The 20,618-nt window shown below is 36.6% G+C and overlaps 1 protein-coding gene across 1 annotated transcript in view; it reads left to right on the top strand.

The window, feature by feature from the left end:
* Positions 1 to 20,618, top strand: part of LOC100880605 (uncharacterized) — a 386,346-nt gene that overhangs the window by 79,456 nt on the left and 286,272 nt on the right. The window contains exon 3 of the mRNA XM_076531013.1: positions 8,309 to 8,332. The gene's annotated coding sequence lies outside the window, so the exon portion shown is untranslated. The remainder of the gene's footprint in view (positions 1 to 8,308; positions 8,333 to 20,618) is intronic.

The following is a 20,618-nucleotide window of genomic DNA, read 5'->3' as shown; positions in this document are numbered from 1 at the left end:
TCGTATTTGCAATGAAGAAGACAAGAATTGCAAAAGACAGTACAAGAATTTAGATCACCACTACTAGAAGATTTAGAGATAGACTTAATCTAAACCCTAGTCTCTCATCCACATAAAAAAAAATATCGTAATAATACATATGTCTATTTCATATAATACTGCCCATAAAACTTAGCACTTTATCGAAGTACGAATTCGGTATAAAACTTGCAGTAGAATCTTTTAATCTCGATTGCCGAGCCTAATTGAGCTAACCAATCGCTTCATCAATGCGGATATCCTCGTTGCTATAAACGAACGACTATAAATTATTCCTCGTTAACACTGGACGTATTCAAACGTGCGTCGAGGATTGAACGTCTATAAAAAGAAGAACACGTTGAAACACCTATGTACCGTGTCATTAACGTCTCTCGATGGAAGCGCACGCTATAGTCATTGAAACTGCAATCATCCTCCCTGAAAGAACTCGTGAATTGTGCTAAAATCGACGCATTTCACGCGTCATAAAACGCTTGAATGATAATAAAGCAGTTTTGTCGCGTTTTCCCACACGCGTGCAACGTAGGTAGATAAGAGAGTGAATACGGGAAACGATGTTTCGGGGAATTTACAGATGAACCATTTAACGATCGAGTGGGCTCTTTGAATCGATTGCAGATTCTCGGTCGGATTCTTTACTTGTGAATTAGTTTTGAGGGTATAATGAGAACTGTTATTGCTGATCGATGTTCTGATTAATTATTATTATTTGTTTTGGTGGACTGGAGGGAAACGAGAGGTTCTAACTTGAGGTCACTTAATTCCAATTTGGTGGACTGGAGGGAAACGAGAGGTTCTATCTTGAGGTCACTTAATTCCAAGCTTCTTAAATTTCTGTATCCTTAAATCCCCATGTCCTTAATTCCCTACGTCTCTAAATCTCTATGTCCTTAAATCCCTATTCCCTAAATTCCTATGTCTCTAATTCCCTATGTCTCCAAATTTCTATGTCCCTAAATCCATATTTTCCTAAATGTTTCCAAAATCTCTATCAGGTCCATAAGTACCTGACCCATTGAAAAATTAATGAAATCCTAAAAATCCATAAAAATGACCAAATGATAAATCTCTTCTATCTATATTATTCTAAAAAGAAAATTTTCTGTGAATTACGCAAATCGTTCAGAAATCCTCAGTGCCCTCGACGTGTGACGATACGACGCGGATGCGGAGGTCGAGGTGCACGTATTACAAATCGTCGCGAAGATATCCAGTTCCAACCTGTTGTGGAGGTTGAAAAATCTGGCAGGTACTCGCGCTCGAAGGAATTTCCTATCAATTAGGGACAGGTTTCCACGACGCGGCAGCGTCGGAGGATGCACTTTTTTTCGCCTCCTTCTCCTGATTCCCCTCTACACCTTGCACGTTGATCGTCCTGTTTCTCTCATTTGTACAGTTAGCCGCTTAAACAGTCCCGGCCACGAATAAAAGCGTCCATCCTCACGGTCATTCTTCTTATTTACATTCCCACGAGCAGACCGCCGGCGTGCCGTGTTACTTTTACCGGGGCGAATTAATTTACCGTTGGAAAGTGGCTGCCCCCGGCCACGGGACCTTTATTTCCCGCGAATTAATTTCCACCGGTGTCCCCGACGGACACCGTGTTCTCGATTTATGGAAATTGATTTCCCGTTAGAAAGCGGATTTACGACTCTAACCATCCTCCCGCGCTATTTAGAAAGCGTCCTCTTATTCGATGTACTCCTTTGTCGATAGATTGTATTAACCCTAGATTTACGGACGTTTAATCGTTTATTTCGATTCAACTGAAAATACGTAAATTATGGATAATCTTATAGGAGACGAAACTTATAGGATCGTTATTGACGAAGAAACGTTGTGACGGTCATTGTGACTGAAGCTTTTAATGATTTTCTTAGGTGAGACATTTAGGAGCATCTTCATGGGTTGCAGAAGTTCAGTGTTAGCCTGGAGACTTCAACTTTGGGAAGAGTTAATAGTTCAAGGTTTAAAGGTGTGTTTTGAAGAGAGTGTTGACTTTAGAGGACTATTATGTGATTTATTTAATTTTTATTAACTATGTACAGAGATACCTAAATATCATTAAATGATATGTACAATGATACCCTATCATTAAATAACATTAAGTATCGTACATACATAGATAGATATATTGTAAATGGCTTAGGAAGTTGGTAGAATGCTTTAGTCAAATGTACAGTGAAATAATCGAATAGCAGTGTAACGAATAGAATACTAAAGTAGTGATGTATACGAAAAAATGAACAAGTAGTGATGTAACCGTGCAAGGAAAGTAAGGAATAATAAAATATTGCTGTCGTAAATTATGAAAATATCAAAGTGGTGATACAGTAGTTTATTAAATGAATAGAATACTAAAATACTACGATAGAAATATATGACTTGACATGAATTGCAAGTGACGTACTGCACGGAAAGAGCAATCGAATGATAAAGATATAAAATAAACTAACAAGCTTACAGAATAAAATAGAATACCAAAACAATAAGTCGTTGAAACTATAACAGATAACATAAAGTAAGAAAACAGTGTCAACAAGAGTATCGAAAGCATCGAAAAGCAAATAAAGGTAGAAACAAGTCAGAACAAAATAGTAGATGTAAGAATAAATCTTGAATGGTGGAAGGCATAGATTCCTTGGCAGAGGCGGTTAATAGCGAGCCGTCTCGATCCATCGAATTCACTTTACACGACGGTGAAACAAGATAACGTATCTGCCGCGTTCGCCGGCCGATTTGCAATTCGAATTCGCCGTTATTTTTTCGCGGCACAGTTTTACATCGCGGTCCGGCAGCTGCGTTGCTACAATTTAATTATCCCGCTATCCGGCCAGCTCGTTTGATTCTTTTTTTGTCGGTCGGTCGTCAATGAAATCCGTCGGTATAAATTTATTCGCTAGTAAAACGTTGTCGAAGGAGCGGACAAAACGGTGGACCTGGAGAGGAAGGAGAGAGAGAAAAAAAAGGTCGGTGTACACACATAGTGACAAGGCGAACGGCGGATAATTTTTGTCGAAAGAGGTCGACATCAAAGCGTGTGCAGACCGGTTGATGCCACGGTGTCCCAGAAGGGCGTACACACACGACATTTTATGGTATCCCCTTGGCGAGCGAAACGCTTCGTATCTAATTGGCCTTTAATTGGCCGAATGTAAATTATACATTAATGCTCTTTTAACATTAAGCGGACGGAATAACCGTACGTTTGGCTGGCGAGCCACACAGCGGGAGCCACGGGTTGGATTTTTTTGAAAAGCCCTCGTAAATGCCGCGTGCGTGGTTCACTACCTTTTGATAGTTCCCTGACGTTCGTTCGCCTCTCTTTTTGATCGTAATTACGCCCCCTTACCCTCTCCACCACCGTTTCAAGATTTACGCTTCCAATTAGCTATACTTTATGGTTATAATGAATTTACATCCGTCTCTGCGTATAAATTAATCATAAACGATTCGAGAAACGTTCGGGTCACTTCAATTTCTTTGCTCCTGTTTTTCTATTTTATTCCTTCGTATTCGTTTCGGATTTTCTTCTTAATGGCTATTGCTTCAAATTTATTCGTACACGAATCTTCTGTTATTTATTTATTCTTGCTACCATTTCAAAATGTGTTAATATACGTTAGTTCCTCTATATTTCCTCATTCTACATGCGTTGTGATGAAAATTTATTTCTAGAATATGTTCACAAAATCTTCTTAATAATTTTCATAACTTGAAGAATATAATTTTCCTTATTTTTCATAAATCAACCCTTGAGCACTTCTACCACAACCAATCTAGATAATTTATTTAGCAAAAATGTTTAATATTTTATTAAATATCATAATTCACCGACACAATTAATTTAGCAAAAATACTTTTATTGCTGCAACCATTTCAGCATAAGTTATTGCACATTAGTTCCTCGTATATATATGTTCCTCGTTCTATATACATTATGATGAAAATTTATTTCAAAAAACTATTCACAAAATCTACTTAATAATTTTCATAATTTAAAGAATACAATTTTCCTCATTTTTCATAAATCTAACATTGAGCACTTTTACCACAACCAACCTAGATAATTTATTTAGCAAAAATGTTTAATATTTTATTACATAAAAAAGCGATAACTGAAGGTAGATAGGAACATAAGGTGTCTTCGATTGTCAGCAACAAGTCGATTCGCGATCGATGAGGGTCGCTTTACTTGCAGCGGAGGGATTTGTAGAGGGTTGGCGGGAAAAGGTAGACAAGGGACGGAGGATAGAAACGAAACGAGAGGGTAGAATTAGTTTCTCACCGGATTTGTTGCGTTTGCCGTGCGGTCGATACACTCGATGAAACGGAGTGCAACAGCGGCACCGTGGTCGGCCCGCGCGAGATTTCAATAATAAATTCTCCTGCACGCGTCGCGAATAAAAATCGACGCGGTCACTTTGTACGGCTTTTCTCCTCTGCACTGATTTTACCCTCAGAGATATTTATTGACGTCCGATATACAGGGTGATTTCGATAACTAGATGTCGTTCTTCTATTCTGAACGATACTACAAAATAGGGTAATATTTTTACGCAACTTAACCTAGATTTTTACCGATTCGTCATTTTACTTGTCTTGTGCTGAATATATTTGAGTTTGATTTTTTTCTTGTTGGATAGTTGTTGGTTTGGCTAATTACGGGATTTATTGGTCATTTTGTAGGGTTATTGTTTTCTGTATTTTACCATCAGAGATATTTATTGTCTATAAGAGGGTGGTTTTTATAAATAGGTTATGTCACAACTTCTCTATTCTCAGAGCAACTAAAAGCAATAAGACTTCTAATTTATAATATTAATATTGGTAAAGGAATAGGAACATTAAATTTTGAAAAATTGTCAATAATTTTTATATTAATATTTTTACTATTATTGCAAATAATATTGTAGATAATATTATCGAGTAATACGTAAAATTAAAATTGCAAAAAAATAATCGAATACATTTTACTATCTTATGATTTCTACTATCCTCCAATCACAAACAGCATCGCAAATAATATAAATAACAATACACAAATAACATCGAATAACAGACCGCTAAAATAAAAATTGTAAAAATAAATATCAGGTTAAATCGTAAGGATAATTAGTATAATTCGATCCGGCACTCGATTCATCGCAAACTCGTTTTCTTTCGTTTATTTCTGGCGTGAGCGCGTCTTTGTTTAATTGCCAGTCCATTCAGAAAATGCAGGAAAATTGAAACGCGACTTTCGTATCAGGATAATTAACGCAACACGGTCACAATCGTCCGCTTTCGCGTATTCATCGGTCCCTTTCGTTTCCGCGGATACAAATAATCCATTGAAAGGCGTCTTTTTGTTTTCGATTTCTCGCCGAGACCGATTCACCGTTTGCCGCCACTTCTATGGGAGACATAGAATCGCACCGAGTAAAATACCTTGCAAATATTTCCACGATATTTCTGCAACCTTCTTATCGACTTCCTTCTCTTTATTCACCTCGCAAAACATACGGCTCGTTACCTCCCTTCAAAAGAATACCCGTGGATTCTCTTTTTCCTGCAACTTTCTGTCACTTTTAACTGCAATCTGCCTCGTTTACCTTCAAATATTTTATTTAACGGTTTTTGTCGCTATTTGTTTAACTTTACCCTTTTCGTGGGGGATGTTTAACCCAAAATTCGTGTACAGAAGGTTAAGGTGCAATTAGTATAATTCATTCACTGTTGGGTTAGGTTTAATACTTTCCACCACTAGTTTTAAATACTTTTAATATTTTTTAGGTTAGGTTTAATACTTTTCATATTTTAGGTTAAATATTTTTTAGGTTAGATACTTTCTAGGTTAGGTCAAGTTAGGTTTCATACTTTCTAGGTTAGCTTAGGGTAGGCTTGATACTTTCTAGGTTAGGTTAGAACAGGTTTAATACTTTCTAGGTTAGGTTAGGTTAGGTTAGGCTTGATACTTTCTACGTTAGGTTAGGTTAGGCTTAATACTATCTACGTCAGGTTAGATTAGGCTTAATATTTTCTAGGTTAGGTTGAGTTAGGTTTTATACTTTCTAGGTTAGGTTAGGTTAGGCTTAATACTTTCTACGTTAGGTTAGGTTAGGCTTAATGCTATCTACGTTAGGTTATATTAGGCTTTATATTTTCTAGGTTAGGTTGGGTTAGGTTTTATACTTTCTAGGTTAGGTTAGGTTAGGCCTAATACTTTCTGCGTTAGGTTAGGCTTAATGCTATCTACTTTAGGTTATGTTAAGCTTTATATTTTCTAGGTTAGGTTGGGTTACTCTTAATGCCTTCTAAGTTAGGTTAAGTTAGATTTAATACTTTCTAGGTTAGGTTAAATTAGGTTTAATACTTTCTGGGTTAGGTTAGGTTAGGTTTAATACTTTCCACTTCTTCTGTTATATACTTTTAATGCTCTTTAGGTTACGTTTAATACTTTCAGCCTCATAGAAAATCGGATTTTGCTCGAAGCATTTAACTTCTGATTACACAACGCATTTTCAAAAGTATTCCAACACTCTTCAATTAAATTCCGCGTGCATTAAGCATTTTCCTGCGTGATCGTCGCAGAACAATGAGAATCACAGCGCGTATTACAAAACACCAAGCAAATTGTTTCGAATCGCATAAAACCGCCGATATAACGTCGTACGCGTGCAGTGTTCTCACGAAACGGTTTTTTGTCATCTTTTCGGAGATGTACGAGAAAGCATCGATTCATCCGAATTCGCCAGCTTTCCCCGCGTAAATCGCGAACAATGTCTTCGGAATTGAGCCGTTTCTGCGTCGCGAGGCTTTTCTTGTCCATATATTACGCATCCATTTGTATTTCTGTCCCTCGTGTAAGTAGCTTTATTCGAAAAAGCACATTAGAAGGTCTCGTGTTCGCTCGCTTTGGACCGCGTCCAAATACGAAAATCATCCCCTCGAGGATACACTGTGGCATATAATGTTATATGCTGGGAATCTGTAATATTTGCACTTAGCGATTCTTATTCGGATTTACGCCGATTTTTATGGAGGGTATAGGAAGGAGATCGTGATTTGATATGACTTTCTGAAAATAGCAATTTTTTGAATTTTTAAATTCGGAGGGTGAGTTTGAAATTGAGGGTTCTTGCAAGATAGGAAATTTTAGAATTTGGGGAACCAGGTGAAATTTGGAAGTTTTGCAAATTAGGAAAATTTAGAATTTAGGGAATAAGGTGAAATCTAGGGTTTTTGCAAAATAGGAAATTTTTTAATTTAGGGAATTAAGCACCTTGGAATTTAGGAAATTGGAAAATTTAAGGGTTTGAAAACTTGAGAGTTTGAAAAATTGCGAATTTAAAAGTTTCAATAATTGCAAATTTAAGAGTTTGAAAAATTGCAAATATAAAACTTTGAACTATAAAATATCCGAACTTGCATATCAAAAACTTTACAGATTCATAACCTAAAAAGTAAGAAATTTCATCACTACAAAATATCATCATCCACAACCTACAGCCTAAACTTATTCTGCAACATCGTTCGCTCAGACACAAATAGGTTTCCGTTTCAACAACCGTTCCTTCTATCGGCGATTATTATTCTTTTTAGGTATTTCAAAAAAATTTGCGACAAAGTCAGATTCGTTTTGGATAGTAGAAACGTAGAACGTTAAACGCGACGAATCATTTTCGAAACGTTTCCTATCGCCAACTGTAATCTGCGAAATGCACACGCAAGCAAAGAGGTTAGGTTCGCGAAAAACTCAGCTCTACGATTCCTTTGGCTGTTTACGTTGAATTCGACCAAGTCTATTACGTTAATGTGATCCAATAGACGAAGAGAATTTCTCTGCGACGATAGTTTCAAACTTTCTTCAACCTCTTGCTTGAATTTTTGATTCTCTTGAATCCATTATTCTTGATCAACTTGTGCATTGTTCTTTTGCAACGTTCTTTTTTTATATTTTCAAATTCTCTTTTACTCATTCATTTACTTTTTCATTAAAAATTTTTCTGCATTTAAATTTTTTTGTTGAAACACGATTTAAATTAGGAGACTGTTTTAATATAAAAATGTTCACTTTTAATAAAAATTTGAAGTCAGAGAAGACATTTTAATGTTTACAAATATATACAATTATAAAATTTATTCTAAATAGTAATTTAGAAGATTTCAAATTTTTACAAATTTTTTCAAGCTTCACCAAATTTTTCAAATTCTTCAGATTTTTAGAAGAATGTTGTTTTGTAAAAATAAATATTTTCTAACAACATCTTTAATCTTGTTTCAGGTATCTATCGACTCCAACATTTCGGTGAGTAATAAAAACATTTATCATACAAAATTACATTTTATCAACATACATTTTTATCGACATTAACGTTCCCGATAAAAAATAATGACATAGCGGTTCTGACTGTAATTATATGATACTGCTTTGTTCCATTATGTACTTATTGGTATTTTTTCAAAATTACCAGCTCGAACGTTACTTTCGTTATCAACACTGACAGAAATAAGTGTTATCTATTAACTATTTCAATTTTTTAAATTCAAAGTCATGTTTCATTACATATAAAAGTTTATTAGTTCTATTATAAATTCTCGGAAGCACATCCTACCAAAAATCAAACAAACAATTTAAACAATCTTAACTATCCCCAACTAAACTACCCTAAACTTAAATCTCCCTCTCATATCGAATAAAACAACCGTCCATAACCTCAAAAAATATGCGCTCAAAGTTAAACTTGAGCGTTATCAGAATTGCAAACCGCGAAACATGCAAAAGCTTTCTGCTAAACAGTCCTAATCCCCGATCGGCGCGATTGTTTATGGTTTTTCAAATTGTTCTTCACTTCACGACGCACGCAATTAGTAAAATCGTTCGCGGTAACACGTTGGCTATTCACAATTCCGGTCGAACGATACAAAATGTTGCCTCGAACAGACGTCGAGTTGATAAAGGAAATTTATGCAGAAGATAAGAAGTCGGCTGTTCTATTTAGCCGCGCTCTGGAAACCAGTAATCGACCGTTTGATATCAAGTACGTGTTCCGTTCGATACGATCATCGTGAATTATTGCCGGGTCGAGGTAACTTGTCACCGAGGCCCTGACTTTTTCTCTGCGGTTATCGCCGGCCTTGAAACCCACGACACAACGTCCAAGAACGAGGTTGCTTTTTCAACAACCGGACGCGTAATTGTGCCGTCAATTTCGTTCTGCTTTGCCGTTATCCTTTCTTAAACTGCAACGTACAATGTACGTTCTTTTAGGTGTCTCGATACTGATTTTTCAGTTCTTCTAGAAAGGTGATTGTTCAAGTGTCTTTATGGAGGTTTAGGTGGAGGACTTTGGACATGTGGAAGATTTACGTTCAAATTTTTAGATTTCTCAGAGAGAAATTTTCTTACTTTCAAGATTGGAACTTTTGGCAATTCTATAATTTGCTGATTCCCAATTTCTCAATTCTGTAATTCCCCGATTCCATAATTTCCCGATTCCATAATTTTCCAATTCCATAATCCCCCAATTCCCTAAATCCCCAATTCCATAACTTCCCAATTCCACAACTCCCCAATTCCATAACTCCCCAATTCCATAACTCCCCAATTCCACAACTCCCCAATTCCATAAATCCCCAATTCCATAATTTCCCAATTCCACAATTCCCCAATTCCATAACTCCTCAATTCCACAACTCCCCAATTCCACATTTTCCCAATTCCATAACTCCCCAATTCCACAACTCCCCAATTCCACAACTCCCCAATTTCCCAATTTCCCAATTTCCCATCTCCCTAATTTCCCAACTCCCTAAATTCCCCAATTCCCCAATTTCCCATCTCCCTAATTTCCCAACTCCCTAAATTCCCCAATTTCCCAATTTCCCATCTCCCTAATTTCCCAACTCCCTAAATTCCCCAATTTCCCAATTTCCCATCTCCCTAATTTCCCAACTCCCTAAAGTCCCCAATTCCCAAATTCCCAAATTCCCCAATTCTCCAATTCCCCAATTCCCAAATTCCGCAACTCCCCAATCTCCAAATTGATATCCTCCTAACAAGCACCAAAATTTACGTTCACCATCTGTTTCAAATAAATAAATTTCACCTCCATAATTTCCTTCCACGTTCATTATTTAATTAACATTCAAGCATGACTCGATGAAACCATTTAATCGAATAAAAATTGACAGTGCAGATACTTATCGTAAGACAAAGTTGCAGGTATTGCAGTGCAGTTTCAATTTATTATATCTCTTTACTTCCATATGTTGCTTACTTCCACATGTTGCTATTATCAAGCAGCTATATATCAAGTAGTCAGTTACGAAACAGAGAAAGTTGATCGTGTTTGATGACATAAACGAACCGCAAGGTATTACTTATGCTATATCAATCTGTAGCTTACAGTTCGATAAATAATGTTTCTACGTGCACGTTGTAATTTTGTTTTTTTATAGAAACTGATTAGATTATTTAACCTATTCAATTGATTGAATTGTTTGATCTGATCTAACAAGTTATAAGTTGATTGGATTATTTGGACTGATTTGATTTAACTATATTGACTGAATTTATTGAAATGATTGGATTGATTGATTGATTGATTAGATTGATTGTATTGGTTGTATTGATTATATTGATCGTATTGGTGATGTTGATGATATTGATGATATTGATGATATTGATGATATTGATAGTATTGATCGTAATTGATCATATTGATCATATTGATGTCATTGATCACATTAATGGTACTGATTCATAATACTGATTGTATTAATAGAATTCATTGAACTGAATGAACTACTTCAATTAATTTGACCGAAGTGATTTAATCTAATTAATAGATTAAGATATATAAATAAGACAAAAGAATGTATTCCCACACGCAGTCTCCATTTCTCCAATTGTCCCTCGCGCAGCCCCCAGCGCACGAAATTACCGAGCTAAATTCGCAAACGGAGAACGAATCGAAGACATTCGGTAACGATATTCTTGTCCCACGTATAATATTAAGCCATAAATTTATGGAATCATTGTTCCATCCAGATATTAATAAACCGTTTACCCGGTAATTTCCAGTAAAGTTCAACGCTCGAATTGATACCCAATAAGCGTTCTTTTATCGTGTCGCGGTTAAAGTACCGTTGAAAATCGGCCGTTCGGTAAGCAACAAGCTAATTAAAAAAAAGAGAAAAGAGTGGCGTAAAGATCGAGCGAACTTTGTCGATTCGGGAGAGGAATTCCAGGTTGTAACGTTGGCGATTCTCGTACAGGAATGTCTTGGAGAATCGAGTGGCCATCGACGGTGTGGCTCATTTTCATAAATTATATTAATTCGCCACGCCGTGGGCAACCGGCTGATTGGGTGACACGTAACTACGATCATCGTACCTTGTCCGCCATCTTGTACGGCTGCAAAATTCCACGATACTCGAACGGAGGCCCACGCTGCTTTTTTTTTACTGGATCGTTAAAACGTTGAAATACGGGGTGTCAGTGGCGTATCGTGATTATTACAAGTGGCCTAATCGGCGTAGAGGCGTTAATTAAGTGCGACGCGATCCGGCTCGCTCGAGCAACCGGCGGATTCCTCGAGGAAATTTCGTTTTCGAGACGGCAGCATCGCGAACGTGTTACGAGCAGCCAGCCAATCGCGATTTCATTAAGCAGCCCGTGCAGCCCGGAATTTATCGGTTAATCGTTTTCGAATCGAGCTCGGTTTTCGGTAAATTGAAAATTGTTCCACCGATAGGACGCGTGTTCCAACCGCGATCTACGGAAAAAGAGGACTGTCGCTCGCTAATCACCGGTACAACGCTGTTTAGATTAAAACCGGTTATTTTCGCGTGAGAATCGGAGTCTTACAAGAAGGACTTCTTATTTTTATACTCGGGGTGTACCGACGGCAACCCATGAGGTGGCGCGACAATTTTAAATTCATTTTAATGACATAAACATTTTAAAACACTGACTGCACATTGATTGAATTTTAATGCATTGACATTGAAGCAATTGAAAATTGCATACAGTTGTGCTTTTATTTTTAATCAATTTTACCAAACATTTTTGCAGGGCCTTGTTAAAATTATTTTCCATAGATACATGTAATTAATGTGAATATTTTCGACTAGCAATAATAAACAAATTTTTAATAATACATATGTTAAGTCAATATAGAAAGTGTTACACATATATGACTATCAAAAGGTTAATGAATTTTAAGTAACATTGCTTTGTTTGAAATTTAATGAACCTATCAATATCACCCTATTACACCCTATTTATTTTCTTAATTTTTACAAAATGTACACCTCATAAAATTAATAATTTTGTGACAGATATAATAAAATTTCACTAGTGCCATTATTTATATGTAAAACGTAAGACTTGTCAAATATCTTAGACAACATAAATGCACAGTATAATAACACCTACAAAAAATGATATCCAATAAAACTTGTAAACTATACTATTATATATTTTCTATCGTTTAACATTTCTATTTTAACATTCTAACCTTCAACATTGCTGCAGTGACATTTAGTAAGTATCAAGACAATATCCATCACTGTTATCCTCTTTTGAGCCTACCTGTATAAAAAGAACCACATAAGAACGTCCTTATAAATTGCAGTTTGCACGATACAATATCACCCTACACAAAATAAGGGTTGTTTACTCGTCAACCACCCTAAACAGTATAAAAAATCGTTTGTCAATTCGAAAGTTTACTCCCAGTGGCCCGAGTAATTAATTCATTCAGTGGCACACCTTTCGAACGTAATTATCGTTCCATTCGGCGCCTTGCGATAACGACACCGTTCGTTTAAATTTCAAATTTCTGTCAGATTTTCTGTCGCTCTCAAGGTTATTCTTAATAGAGATGTTTCGCCTTTTCACGTCTTGTGATTAACATTTTAATTTCTCAGTTTTGGAGAAGCAGCGTTAAAACTAAACAAACTACTATTAACCCTTTGCGCTGGAGAGGTCACCATTTTATTTCAAACAATAATTTGAAATTAGCATTTTTTAACTGATTCTATAATATGACACGTGTGATGTATAAATATAGTGAAACAAACAATAGTGGAAATTATTAGTAGAGGAATAATAACCTCAATAGAATTCATTTAACTTTTTAAATAAGTTTTAAAGTTGCTGTTTGCAAAGCAGTGAAATTACCTTCGAGTGAAAAGGGTTAACAAATAAACTGACCTTTGATAAAAAATGTATAAACAAATTCTGTGGAATAAAATTTGATGATGTTGTCGCTTTGCAAAAGAGACTCGTTCAGTATGTATTCAAGTCACCGATCGTTGAATATTTTTTGGTCGTTCGAGTTCTCAGGCGCATCGACGTACTTACGCGATCCACGGGGACACGGTGACGTACATATACGTCGAACAATGCGGCACTAGTCGTTCGTCTTTCGAAGGGAGTCGACTCTTCTTCCCTTGGCTCTTTTTCGACGCGTTTCTGCGACGGGCCGAAGGTGGCGGTGGAGTTGGTGGGGGGCAACGATTTTTATTTCACATCGCGAGAAACCAGTTTGTAAATAATGTAAATCCATAGAAAACGACCATCTGGAATCTCCACGGGCCCCCGCGCGAGTCTTTAAAAGTGGAATGGTCGGTGGGAGGAAGAGAGGGATCCGGCAGGGATCGTTGGAGGGGAACGGACAGGAAGAAAACGAGAAATAAGAAGACCAAAACGAGGAACTCGCGATTGCTGCTTCGCAACTGTGGGAATTCTGCGTGTATGAAACGTTGAATCATTTCTGTTCGCTTACTGTTACCTGCATCGGTGAATAATCCATTTATTTTTTTTTTCTATGTCTCTTTGCCGACGTTTAAATAAAACAATTATAGGTACCATTTAAAAATTTGTGTATCTAGAAACCTGAGGATTTAAGAGTCAGACCTATGAAGTCTTAAATTGAACATCTTTAAATGATCCTAAATTATCTACTACTTAACATGTAGCTAACACCAGAATTCTCACGAGGACTTCTGTATTTTAACAAATCTTACTAAACCAACTAGTCATGAGATTTTCAACGACGAACAACCTTCTTGAAACACTTAACTGATTCACTAAAAGATCTCAAAACAGCATAAAAATTAATATGGACATTGACATTGACATTGATATTCATTTTCAAATTGACATTAAACTAGATGTTAAAATTGATATTAAAATTGCCATTGACATTGACATTAAAATTGACATTAAATTTGCCATTGACATTCACATGAAATTGACATTGAAATTGATACTAAAATTTACATTAAACTCGACATTAAAATTCACATTAAAATTCACATTAATATTGACATTGACATTGACATGAAAATTGACACTAAAATTTACATGAAACTAAACATTAAAATTGACATTAAAATTGACATTAAATTTATATTAAACTAGACATTAAAATTGACATTAAAATTGACATTAAAATTGCCATTGACATTGACATGAAAATTGACATTAAAATTGACATTAAAATTGCCATTGACATTGACACGAAAATTGACACTAAAATTTACATGAAACTAAACATTAAAATTGACATTAAAATTGACATTAAATTTATATTAAACTAGACATTAAAATTGACATTAAAACTGACATTAAAAAGACATCATAATTGCATTTAAAATGGAAATTAAAATTGCATTTAAAATTGACATTAAAATTGATATTCAATTTGACATTAAAATTAACTAAACTAACCTTAAGCTAACGTGAAGAACTAATCTTAAAAACTAACCTTAAAAACTAACTTTAAAAACCAACCTTATATACTAACCTTAAAAACTAACCTTAAAACTAACCTTAAAAACTACCCTTAATAACTACCCTTAAAAACTACCCTTAAAATTACCATTGACATTAAAATTAACATTAACAGAATTATCAAACAGCATCTACCTTTAGCTACGAACAGATTAATCCTCGAAACGTTACTGTCAGAATGAAATTCTCATCGAAACAGCAAGAAATTTTGAGCATCCGAACGGAACAGGTATAATTATCAATATTATTCATGCAACGGTTCGCAATTAACGGTAGCAAGTGGTCCGCGAGGCTAGATAGTAATAGTAAACAGATGCGTAACTGTTGGAGAGCAGTCGGTCCGTTTTCGACCTGTTATTTTGTTCCTTGAACGTTCGCCTCATTAGCATATGCAAATACTCGAGAAAAGAGGGTCAAGCTTATTTATGTATTTCGGTACCGTGCTTTTTCTCTTACCACCGATGCCGAACGATTTACTCCCGGGCTCATTTTTACGAGCATCTGTTACACTCCGATTTACGTTCGTTTAATGAATTTATAATCCCAGCGAAATCCAACGTCGCTCAAAGAGAGTGCCGTCACTTTTTTTACACGGTTTCAAACGACCAGAGACGGACGAAAAATCGTCGAAAATTTTGCCCGAAACCGCGTCAAACAGCTGCATTTGCTCGAAAGACTGATAAAATTCCGGCCCGGTGTATTTGAGGGAGCGTATCGTTTCGGAAAGTTAAATCGTGTTTCGGACTTTCATAAAGAATATTCTTTCAATTACTTGTTGCTACACTGTTATTCATTTTTAACTTAGAAATAGTAACTGCAGTACTAAAATATAATTTTGTATTTAAATAATATTTGAATCGATAGCTCTTATGATTTTCTCAGCGAGTCAGACAGGGTGACTTAATTATTGTAACATTAGGACAGATAAAGTATGTTCAAATTTTAGGGACATTTTTTATATGGCGATCATTGGTGAAGGGGTAGAAATTAAACGCGAAATTGAATCGTGGAGACGATACTGTAAGGCAAGGGTTTAACCCCTTCCTGTGTCATTTATTTATCAGATGCGTCAGTCAAGACTAACTCAGGACTAAAACATTAAAACGAACAAGGAAAATTAAAATATAATTACTTTATATTTTGGGATCCTTGATAATGCAACTTATAGTCGAACTTAAATTTCATGCTGAAGAGTTAAAATTTAAGTCACCTTTGAGCTGTAAGTCCGTCACGAGTGAAACTGAAAGCACAGGAATAGGTTCCGCCATTTTCTCTTAATGCACCTCCTAATGTTTGCAAGTATCCCAGTATGACTCCGGTGATCGTTGAATCAGGCTGCTCCGCTTTCCGTAAAGGTTTCTCGAAGAGGGAGAAGGGCAGAGAAAAAGGTGACCATGGACGAGGAAACAGAGGGGAAGAGAGTGGCTCTCGACACGATCGCGAGATTATAGCTACACCCACGCCAGGAGATAATAGATAGTAATTGCAGGGTTGTCCGGTCCGGCTCGGAATCGGCTCGACAGATCGATCGCCTCCAAGAGAAAAGAGGGAGATAATGATGCGGCCAGGAAGAAATCGTTCTCACATTATTTTCTCGCCGAGCAACCAGCGCCATTATTATTATTATTATTATTACACATATGCATGCGGACGTGGCTACGGGTCGCTCGTTACGTGTGGAACGCACTGTGGCAGTCGAATCGTGATGGTGATCGAAAATCGAATGCGAGGTTAGATAACGCGGATGTGGATCGTCTTCATGTTATTTCAGGGGGTTTCCAAATTTCTTCCGGGTAATTTGTTGGATTTAGTGATTCTTGTGTGGACATTTATTCGGTCTTTTATTTTTATTAGTAGTTGTTCAATTATGAATGTGACTGCATTGTTAATTTTTTGGTTTGTGACATGGTGTCATGTTATGTGATGGAGGCATCTTATGTGATGGACAGAGACATGTTATGTGACGACATTTATTGTGTTCGGTCCTTTATTCTTATTAGTAGTCATTCAATTATGAATGTGACTCTATTGTTAATTTTTTGGTTTGCAACATGCAGTCATGTTATGTGGTGGATGGAGACATATGTGACAAATCCAAAACGTATGCACAAGAGCTTTGTATTATGCACAATATTAATTATGACTTCAGAATTCCAAGATGGCTGAATACAAAATATACCTAAGACTTCAACTTCATTATTTTAATACCTTATATGATTTATTAGATGCGTCACATTTAACTATCCACAGCTAACAATATTAAAACAAATGAGGGTTAAATTGTGGAAGAATGACATGAACATATTCCAACATTTGTCTCATAGCAATGATAAAATAATAGCAAAAGAATAATTTTGTTGAAGAAAGCAACGAAATGTCGTAGCAAAAAGTATTCGAACTGCAGCATTGTTTTAAATCGCGCATTATTTTTGGCCAGGTCCCAGACTGCGATTTAAAAGTAACAATTCCTAAAAGCTTAATTTATTTTGTAGCTCGTGTTGAAAATTGGAAAAACGCGAAGCTCGAAGAACGTTCTTGATGTTCGATTTGTGGCAGCAAATAGGTCGCGTCCAAAGCTGACAAATCGATTTCAATCTTTGAACTCTGTTGCACGCTCAGCAACAAACTGTTGCCAAAATACATTTTATTGTTACCATGTAAATTGCTGTTCGAACTTCCCGTTGGAATTCCAGCGATGTAATCTTCGTGCAATCAATCATATTTCTGTTTTCCACCTAAAGCCAACTTAGACGAGGGAAATGATTGATTTTGCAAAAATTGCGTGCGTTCGGGGCCAAGGAAAATTCGTTTAGGGAAAGAAACTCGGTGTCGCTATACGCTGTTTTGGTGATTTGGTAATGTGCTTAAATTGGGGAATTTAGGGACTTTTGGGGAGTTTTTGGATTTGGGGATTTTGGGGCTTGGAGTTTGGGGATTTGGAGGTTTGGAGATTTGGAGATTTGGGGATTTGGGGATTTGGGAGATTTGGGATTTGAAAGATTTGACATTTGAGAGATTTGGGATTTGAGAGATTTGACATTTGAGAGATTTGGGATTTGAGAGATTTGAAATTTGAGAGATTTGGGATTTGGGAGATTTGGGATTTGGGACGTTTGGGATTTGGGAGCGTAGGGATTTGGGAGCGTAGAGATTTGGGAGCGTAGGGATTTAGGAGCGTAGGGATTTGGGAGCGTAGGGATTTGGGAACATTGGGATTTGGGAGCGTAGGGATTTGGGAGCGTAGGGATTTGGGAGCGTAGAGATTTGGGAGCGTAGGGATTTGGGAGCGTAGAGATTTGGGAGCGTAGGGATTTGGGAGCGTAGGGATTTGGGAGCGTAGGGATTTGGGAGCATTGGGATTTGGGAGCGTAGGGATTTGGGAGCGTAGAGATTTGGGAGCGTAGGGATTTGGGAGATTTGGGATTTGGGACATTTGGGATTTGAGAGATTTGGGAATTTGGAAAATTGACAATTTAAGAATATAGAGATTTGGAAGTATGAAAATTGACGAAAATGATCCTCAACCACAGAGTTAACGAAACGTTTTATCAATTAAAAAAAATTTTCCATCGAAATTGTAAGGGACACCGAGTATACATCAATCGATCGTAATCCGTTAACGAGAAACGAGGAGGATACGTTTTAAGAGTGACGGCCACCGGCTCGATTGGAAAACACTTGAAATATTTTCGAGTATTCTTTTAGTCGGTCGATGAGAATGCGTTTGACAGCCTTAATACACTTTTGCTTAGTCGATGAGAGTGTTCCTGACAGCCTCCTACTGTACCTTATTGTATCATCGAGATGAGAGCGAGGGTAGATACGCAAACCCGCGAAATGTGCCGGTTTCACAACACTGTATTCCTTCAATTTACCTTCCATCTCCATTTTATTTTCATTTTCTTACCCACTTATCCGATTATCTTGTCTCTCTAATAACATTTACCTCAGTGTCTTTTCGATTTCTTTCAAATTTATAGACAAATGCAAACAGGTCTGATTAACACTTTGACATGTTACTTATATGTGGCGCTTCAGTTACCATGCAGATCTACTAGCTATATTATTAATTTATCCTTATATCTAATTCAAAATATTTGTATTACCTGCTTGTAACTATGTAGAGTAAATATAACAAGATACTGTGAAAATATTTGGTAAGATTCGTTACAAATGAAAATATTATTTAATGCAATTTTTAGCTGCTTCTGTGTGGCAGTCCATATGTCATCAGATAGTCAGCTGAGTACCATAACATTTTTTACGCATAACTCCCAAAATAATAGACTTATGTCAAAAACGTATATAACCTTTTTTACGTATTATAACCTAATCTTCATTTTTTGTTTGAAACCTTTTTCTTTGACATCAGTACTTTTCGATATATTTAGTAAAAACTGTAACAACTTTGAAGGGGTCTGGAGCCAACTGTCTCCAAAAATCCTTTTAAAGTCTTTCTTCTCTACAACTTCTTATTGTATTTTTATACAACAGTCATTTTCATACAATACAACAGTTTCAGATTTGAAACAATCCCAGAACAAGCCCAGAATTAAAAATGTCTCGACCGTATCTTGCAGATCGATGTAACGCGCGTGGGCGATTTACAATCGAACGAGATTTCAAAACCGAAATTTATCGTCGTGGCTCGTTCGTTCCGTTAGTCGATTAGGCTCCGTATCGCGCGAGTCGTTCGATAAATAATAATTTGCCATCGCGTCGACGTGGAATCCCGTGTTTACGATACGAAATAATCGTGTACCGTTTCAAACGAATATCGCGAATAGATAACCCCGTTTCGCGGGCAGAATTTCTATAAATTTGAGCACCGTTAGACCTAAAAGCTTTCCGCGACCGAATAATTTCGACGATACTTTGCCCATAAAGATGTTCGCTCAGATATCGAATTCTCCGTTAAACAGTTAATTACCGTGGCGTTAAGTTACTCGTAATCTTTTCGAGCGATCGTTAATTTGTACTACAAGTAGAAACTCGTGGACAGTTTTGTGCTGGGAAGTTATCTGGGAAGAAACAACGTATTTGTCGTAGATGGGCAGGTGTAATAGGACTAAATCCGCGATAATCAGCTTACACCTGCATCGAGAGACGCCATTTAACATTTGCCTCGATAGCAATTACCTAGTTGTTATCTCCGCGGATTCAGCGCGCGGAAAATAACTCGACTATGGGAGTGGTTCGAATTGCCATCGTTATCTCTTAATATTCCTTGCAAGCGATGCTCGACGAGGAAATTTCAACATTACATCGTTTCTATGAAATAGTTGACTCGTGTATTTTCTATACGTGGATTTGGAAGTTTTCGAGTTTTCACAGTTTTGTAAATTAGTAGAAATTTTCAAATAGCCAAATGCATAAATACTCGAAACACCAAATGCCCATATCCCCAAGTACTCATGACCCCAAATTCCCAAATCCACAAATTCCTATGTCCTCAAACTTCCATCTTTTCAAATCCCCAAATTTCCACCTTCTCAAATTTCCATCTTCTCAAATCTCCAAATCCGCAAATTTCCAACTTCTCAAATTTCCATCTTCTCAAATTCCCAAATCCCTAAATTTCCACCTTCTCAAATTCCCATCTTCTCAAATACTCAAATCTCCAAATTTCCACCTTCTCAAATTCCCACATCCCCAAATTTCCACCTTCTCAAATTCCCACATCCCCAAATTTCCACCTTCTCAAATCCCCCAATCCCCAAATTTCCACCTTTACAAATTTCCATCTTCTCAAATCTCCAAATCCCCAAATTTCCACCTTCCCAAATTT

This window comes from Megachile rotundata, chromosome 1 (genome assembly GCF_050947335.1).
Source record: "Megachile rotundata isolate GNS110a chromosome 1, iyMegRotu1, whole genome shotgun sequence".
Classification (NCBI taxonomy): Eukaryota; Metazoa; Arthropoda; class Insecta; order Hymenoptera; family Megachilidae; genus Megachile; species Megachile rotundata.
Note: the sequence above shows the minus strand (reverse complement) of the source record. Positions and strands in the feature narration are given on the sequence as shown.